General features: G+C 44.1%; 1 protein-coding gene across 2 annotated transcripts in view; it reads right to left on the reverse strand.

Moving 5' to 3' along the window:
• Positions 1–8168, reverse strand: part of AP1S3 (adaptor-related protein complex 1, sigma 3 subunit) — a 72641-nt gene that overhangs the window by 63654 nt on the left and 819 nt on the right. The window lies entirely within an intron of this gene.

An 8168-nucleotide genomic window follows, 5' to 3' on the forward strand; every position in this document is an offset into this window, starting at 1 on the left:
TAGGAACCAATTTTTAAGTGGTTTATTAGCTTTTTCCTATTTCTTTAAAATATAGCCTAGCTATCATTTATGGAATGAATTCCAGGCCCCCCGTGCAAAAGGCTTGAACTGGATTCTCTCATTCAATCCTCAGGTGACCCCAGGAAGTAGGCCTGACAGGGAGAGGGAGGAGCCACGTGTCCAAGTCACGCAGCTTACACACAGGGCCGGGGTGTCCACCTCGCCACCCCCCCACTCCCTGCCACGTCACACCTGGTCCCACACCTTCTAGATGCGAGCAAGCCAAGGCCTCGTGAAAACCTGTGTGAAATGCTCCGTGTGTCACACGACAGAGAGGCCTCTTCTGACAGAATGTTGTCACCTGATGAAATTCTCACACTTCTCATTGAAGAAACATTTTTTTTTCAGTCCTCTTATAGCTTCAGCTGCAGGATGAAACCTGATTTTTTTTTTCCTTTTTTTCAAGGAAAACGAGGAAAAGCAGCAGACACCGAAATTGGGGGCAGAACAATTCAGTGATCATCTGGATCTGATGCCAGATTTGATGGGTCCTTCCCGACTTTTTTTAGTGTGTGGCTTCTCAATTTTGCTGGAATGTTCAGCTGCCCACTAAACGTGGAGAGGCCCACCCCGGATGACCTGACAAACACATCTGTACTTGAATGGCTCAGTCCTGTGAAGCAACTAAAAATATTATTTTACCTGTTACCAAAAGTTTCAGAGTCACTGAAGTGAGTGAGTTGGCTCACATCCCCGCCCCCCAGCTATTCTCAGTTCTCATATGAAAGTAAAATACAATTAGAAGTTCTGAACTCTAGCCAAGAGCCCAAGCCCAAGTTAGTGAGAAAGAAAGAGGAAAAAAAATTTGTTTGTGTGTGTGTGTATTTTAAGGGGACTCCTTCTGCTACCATCCCAATTCCAAACACACCCAAGCTTAATAAGTTATAAAACACAGAGAAAAAAAAAACAGAGTTTTGCTGGAGAAGTAATAAAAACAACATATTTATAAAGTCATTTTTATATCATTTAAAAGGTAAGATAAACTGAGGAACAAAATAAGTCCAGAGACATGGATTCATGAAACAGACTACCAGATCTCAGGGGAAGGGAGGTGAAGGGGGTGGGAAGAGATTCATCCAAGAATTTATATGCATATATGCATAGCCCATGGACTCAAACAGTATGGTGAAGGCCTGGGGTGAGGCATGGTGGGGGGCTGGGTGGAAAGGGGGACATCTGTACTACTCTCAACAATAAAAAATAAATTTTAAAAAAGGTATTACATTAAAATAGAAAACACTGAAGCATCTAATAATAGGACAGACAATAAAAATCTTGCACACCGGATGCTTAGAGCCCTTTCCAGAGACAATCACTGTCTCTTGAATATCCTTCTGGAAGCTTTCAGTTTATATATAGGGGTATCTGTATGTTTATTTTACACAAATGGGGGAAGAATGTGCAGGATCTATGCTGACAAGTTATGTCATACCTGGATGAATAGGGCAGACATGAGAGGGGCTGGGAAGCCATGGTGTCCTGCGCCCAGGGCTCCATGGGGACATGGAGAAAGGCATGCCTGTGGCAGAAGCACTAATCTGAAACTAACTGCGGCAGAAGCTCCTGAACGCTGTGTTCAATCGGAACTGGTCCAGGAAATGACCCTGCAAAGGCTGAGCCAGCTGAGCAATGCCCCCCCCTCCCCGCCCTCCTCAGGCCAAGAAGGGTTGGAGGTGTCAGGACCTGAGTTAGCCAGAATTGCTCCCTGATCCACATGCCTCAACTAGGTCCCCACACCACCCATCTCAGAAATGGCGGCAATTTCCAAAAAGATGAGGACTTAGCCAAGCTTTCTAGTATAATCCTTTGCTGTGTGCTTGATACAAAATATTTAGAAAGTTTACAGAACTTCCCACCGAGAATGGGGGTTCCAGGAGAGTAGGAAACTTCTGGCTTATCCAGCACAATCTCTGGGGCCCCGATGCAGGGCTGGTTTCTGTGGACACCGGATGCCTGGGTTCAAAGGGCACCACACTTGTTGTGCACCTCAAACTAGCAAAATATTGCATGCCAACTATAATTAACTATAATGATTTTTTTTTTCAGATTACTGCTGTCATAATCTGAAAATTCTCAGTAAACTCCGAACAAGGGCCCCTACATTTTCATTTTGCACTGGGTCCTACCAATCATGTAGCCAGTCGTGCCTGGAACACTGCCAGTGTGTCTGATGCGCTTGTCTAATACACTTACCATGGAAGTTGCCTTAGAACATGGGTCAACAAACTACAGCCTATAGGCCAATTCTGGCCCTCCCTTGTTTTGGTAAATAAAGTTTTATTAAAATGTATCCACACTCATTCACACCTTGTCCATGGTTTCTTTCACTCTACAGTAGAAGAGTTAATGGTGACAGAAACTACAGAGCCCACAAAATCTAAAACATTTACAATCCAGCCCTTGACAGAAAAAATTTTCTGACCCCCGCCTTAGAACGCTGTCCTAAATTTTTCTACCCAAATAATTTTAACAGTAGCAAAGGCAGGTAGCCTTGGGAGACGTAGAGGGTTAGCCTTGAGCAACTAGCCATAAACATGCTATTTATCAGGCTTTTATCTTTAAAGCTTATGTGCATTTTACATCTTGGACCCAAATATATTCATGTTTTAATGCAAAAAATAATATTTTTTTCATCTAAAAATGATCTGGATGAGTAGTGTTCATCCTCTGAGGTCCCCCCTCTGCAAGGATAAGTATAAAAAGGGCATGAGCACCTCAGTTTGCAAACTATGACCTCAGTGCCTCCTCCTCATAGACCTAGATGGAAGGAAGGCTCGGGAGTATTTTAGTGTCCACTGGACCTCACCCCATACCCATAAATTCTTATCAGCCCCACAATCCTGCTAAACAAGCTCAAAAAGGGCATTCAAAATAGAATCCTGGATGCCCTTATTCTTCACTGAATGTACTTTAGTCTACGCCCCATCGCACTGAGAAACTAGTGAGTGATCGTATTATTCCTCCCCAGGCAGTTTTAAAAAACTATTTAGAGAGAGCTAGCTCACACCCAGATCTATCTGTGGGAAAGTTTTCAGGCTTGGGGCTTTATGGGAAATTTTTTGAAGCCCACCTCCCTCATAAGGGTCAATGGCATTTCATCCCTAACTTAAACAATGTGCGTATAAATTACTGTATCCTGCTCTTGGCAGCCATGCAACAAGTATTTTCCTAGTCAGGATGCTGGCAAGACAGGTTAGTACAACACAGAGCATTTGAGGGGCATTTGCCTCTGATTTCTGCATACATTCTATCACACCTGGGGCCTGGGGGCTTCGAAAGGTGATTAGGGAGTTTCTCCTGGGTAAATAAATGACTAGGACACTTCAGGGGAAACAAAGAATTCCATCAGAGAAGACTGAGATATACCAGGAAGAGAGACTCTGTGAGGGGCAAGGAGAGGCCCCAGGGAAGGAGTAACCTCAGAGAGGCCTCAGGTCTCTGGGACAAACTCTGAATATAGTAACAACAAAAAAGTGGAAGGAGTTTGTTTCTGTTCTGTTTTGTTTGAAACTCATAGATACAGAGAACAAATAGATGCTTGCCAGAGAAAGGGGGGTGGGGAGTGGGTGGAAAAGGTGAAGGGGAATAAGAGGTACAAACTTCCAGTTATAAAATAAATAAGCCATGGGGATGGAATGTACAGCATGGGAACTGTAGCCAATAACATCGTAACTTTGTATGGGGACACATGGTTACAAGACCTACTGTGGTGATCACATCATAAGGTATATAAATGTCAAATCTCTATGTTGTGCACCTCAAACTAGTATAATATTGTATGCCAACTATAATGAACTGTAATGATTTTTTTAAGTGAAGGAATGATTCACGGAGATGTCAAGAAATGCATGACTCTTAAAGGGATTTTCTTAATGTGTGTGAGAAGGGAAAGGATAACTTTATTATCCTCTCTCTGTCCATAATGAAATAATTCATGGGACCCAACGGGACAAGCATTGACGATACAGTGTGGCAAACACGCAGTCTGCTGACCATTCCCTTCCAGCTGTTGCTAGTAAAATGCCACATAAAAATCATAAGTTCTTGTCAGTATTTGTCATAAAAACGAGTAATAGGAACTCAGAAGTAACAGTCCTGGCGAGAGGCAAATACAAGTTTCCCTCGTGTTGTTGGGAGATCTGTGGGAAGGGAAGTGGGTGAACCCTCTTGGGACAACTGAACACCACAAAGGGTCATTTCCCTCCCTATTCCAAAGCCCCTGTCCCCCACACCAACCGCTGGCCAGCAGCCCAGACCAGGCCTCAAGGGGAGGAAAGAGCTCATTACAGCAATAGACTGCTTCACCCTCAGACTGGAATTTAAACTGCCCAAATAACTACATCCTAATTACAATTCACTTATGCCACAGACAATAAAATTAATATACTGGGTGGGGAGGGGGCACATGGCAGGATTTACAGGTTCATAGTTGGGGCTCTCCTTCCTCACCCTCCCCAATTCCTTTTCACCTTTCCTATGTCTATGTAACGTAAAGAGACAGCAATAAACACGGGAAACGGAATTATCTGATTTAGAAGAAGGGTGCACTCATGTTGCTTTAAACTAACATGAATTCTGGAAAAGAAATGGCTTCACAGTTCAGCTTGGGAAGGTCTCTCTAACGAAGACTTAAAATCACAGCAAGAAATCTTTGACATTTCAACAACCGTCTATCTCAGTTTAGATAAATAACATACATTATGAGAACTGAATCTGCAACACAAGAAGATGATTACTCATATTTCAAAAGGGCTTTCCATTTGAGTTTCTTTCAATGGGTAATTCCCGTTTTGTTCACAACATGGTTTTAAAAGTCACTTCCACTCTTCAGAAGCACGTGGCCTGCATAAAGCAAAGTCTGCTTGCATTTTATTTACGGTGTCCCCAAAGCCTTTTAAAATTCACCCTATAAATTTTCACTGCTATCTTCTTACAGGGGAGAAAAATAAAGAAACAAACTAAAAAATCCTTCCACCACCCCGCCAGTGTGGCTCAGTGGTTGAGCATCAACCTATGAAGCAAGAGGTCATGGTTCGATTCCCGGTCAGGGCACATGCCCAGGTTGCAGGCTCGATTCTCAGTGTGGGAAGTGAAGGATGCAGCTGATCAATGATTCTCTCTCATCATTGATATTTCTATCTCTCTCTCCCACTCCCTTCCTCTCTGAAATCAATAAAAATATATTTAAAAATAAAATCCTTCCATCAACATTTTAACCATTCAGTAACAAATTCTTCCCAGTAAGATGTGTACGTGCACTGAGCTCCTGGCCCCTGAAACACAATAACCCTAGCATTGTTTTCCAAGGCAGAGATTTCTAAAACAAAGGCAGGGTGCAGAAGTACAAAGCTGATTCATACAGTATGATTCAAATACAAACACAGCTCCAAGATGCGTGAGGTCTGAAATCTCTGGGCTGGAAACCTGGGTCACCCGCACAGTGGAATCCAGAACCTTTTCCAGTGTGCACATGCCAGGTGGGATGCTCTAAGCACTGGCCAGTTTTCCTAGAGTAAGAGTTGGCAAGAGTCAGGAACCGACAGGGGTTACAAAATGGCCCTCGCAAAAAAGCCTAGTGCTGCAGGGCAATAGGGAGGACCAGTGATTCTTCCCTACCATTTGACAGAAAAAACAGATGAGACATCATGATCACTGAGCACTTATAGTAGGCAAAGCTGCTCTATGCATTTTCATCTGCATTAACTCACACAACCTGTCTCTGATGCCTTTACACTCTTAAAAATAGACAGCCCCCAAATTGTTGTGCTTTTTGTTTGTGTTGTTTTGTTTTGTTAATCCTCACCCAAGGATATTTTTCCATTGATTTTTAGGGAGAGTGGAAGAGAGAGGAAAAGACAGAGAGGAATATCAATGTGAGAGAAATACATCAATTGGTTACCTCCTGCCGGGGAGGAGCCTACAACCAAGGTATATGCCCTTGACCGGAATCGAACCCGGGACCTTTTGGTCCGCAGGCCAAGGCTCTATCCACTGAGCCACGGCTGGGGCCCAAATTGTTGTTTATGTAGGTTGTAACCATATATTATACACTTAAATGGAGAAAAAGTTTAGAAATTAACTGGTTCATTTATTTTTTAAATATATGTTTATTGATTTCAGAGAGGAAGGGAGAGGGAGAGATAGAAACTTCAAAGATGAGAGAGAATCATTGATCAACTGCCTCCTGCACAATCGTGGATCGAGCCTGCAATTCTGGCATATGCTTTGACCAGAAATCAAACTGTGACCTCCTGGTTCATAGGTCAATACTCAACCACTGAGCCACCACAGCCCGGCTGGGCTCATTTAAAAAAAAATAATAAGGCTATTACACACTAACAGAGATAACTTTTTATGAAGAGTAACAATATTTTCCAAAGCAAAAAAAAAAAAAATAGTGAGAAGGGTGGTACTGTTACCTTTTAGCAAGTCTCCATAATTTCTGGCTCAATAGGAGGCATTTGGACTCTCCTAACTGCTTCTGCATTCAATAGATGCACTACCCAAGGTCATTCTGTTGTATTCGCTTCAATAGAACTCCATGTGCAGTCACATGGGAATGAACATGAATAGGGCAGATAATATCATGTGTTATCATGAAAACAGTTTGGCCTTGTGGCCCGCTGAAAAGTCTTAGGGACTCCTAAGAACCCCTGCCTTACAAATTTAGAACAAATATTGTCTCCATGAGCAAACTAGCATGAAGAGGTCAAGGGCTTGTCCCAGGACACGCTGCTAGAACATGCCAAACCAGGTAAAAGGCAAAGAGCACAACAGTTACTCTCATCTGGTTGTTGCAAGGATCGAGATCATAAATGCAAGGGTTGTGCATGCCACTTGGCCTATCACAAGTGCTCAAGACATTAATATTTCCTGTTGGGCAAGATCTGGTGGAAAACCAGGGAAACTGCACATTTCTGATCAACTAACCACAATTTTCACCAGCAAGAAAGTTAAATCTCCACAGCAGGTGCTAGAGCATGGGCCCCGCTGCAGCCCCTGGGATGGAAGCTGTCTTCAGCTGCTCAGCAACTCCACGGCCTCATTCCACCCTCCATCAGGCAAATGATGCTGGCGGGCTGCTGCTCACGGTCACCTTGTTCCTTGGGAAACCTGAGCAAGCCAAGAGAGCTGCTCCATTATTTACAGCCTCCTTTTTGCATCACATGTATTTACCAGGAACCCTCAGCAAACAAACAACGGTGCCTCTACATGCCTCTAGTCCAGCCGTGGGCAAACAACGGCCCGCGGGCCGGATCCAGCCATTTGAAATGAATAAAACTAAAAAAAAAAAAAAGACCGTACCCTTTTATGTAATGATGTTTACTTTGAATTTATATTAGTTCACACAAACACTCCATCCATGCTTTTGTTCCGGCCCTCCGGTCCAGTTTAAGAACCCATTGTGGCTCTCGAGTCAAAAAGTTTGCCCACCCCTGCTCTAGTCTGTGCAGCCAAAGCCCTCCTAGGAACTGGCACCTGGGTCTTGCTGTCCAGGGGCTCGGCTCTCCCCTGTTCTCCTTGTCCATGAACTGTCTGAACCCACATGGTCCTCCTGTCCCGGCCACCTGATCAGAGAGCACCAGGGGCTTGCAGGTCACTTTTCCCGGGATTTGGGGAGTGAGGTCACCTGATGAAGTGGGTCTGGTGCAGCTCAGGCCACTGTGCTCTCAAAATGCTACCTGGATGGAAGGCAAGAGCAAGAGGTGCCTGAAGCTGTGGCTTCCACCCAAGTGCATCCACGGACCTGTCCCCTGCAACACTGCAACTTGTCTCCCTGTTTCCACTGTGATACTCACACAGACACACACATGCATACACACACACACGCACACACACATGTGCACATGCACATATGCAGACACACATATACACGCGCACATACACACATGCATACACGCATGCACATACACACATGCACATACATAGACACACATACACACATACACACGTCTAACCTCCACCAGCCGCCAAAAAGATCTTTTAGAACTATGAATATAATGAACAACATAAACTGATGAACAAAAACAGATCCAGAGACAGAGAAGCATCCATCAGACCGTCAAACCTCCTCAGAGGGAAGGTAGGGGAGGGTGGGGGTAAGGCGG

Source organism: Myotis brandtii, unplaced genomic scaffold, assembly GCF_000412655.1.
Source record: "Myotis brandtii unplaced genomic scaffold, ASM41265v1 scaffold79, whole genome shotgun sequence".
Taxonomy (NCBI): domain Eukaryota; kingdom Metazoa; phylum Chordata; class Mammalia; order Chiroptera; family Vespertilionidae; genus Myotis; species Myotis brandtii.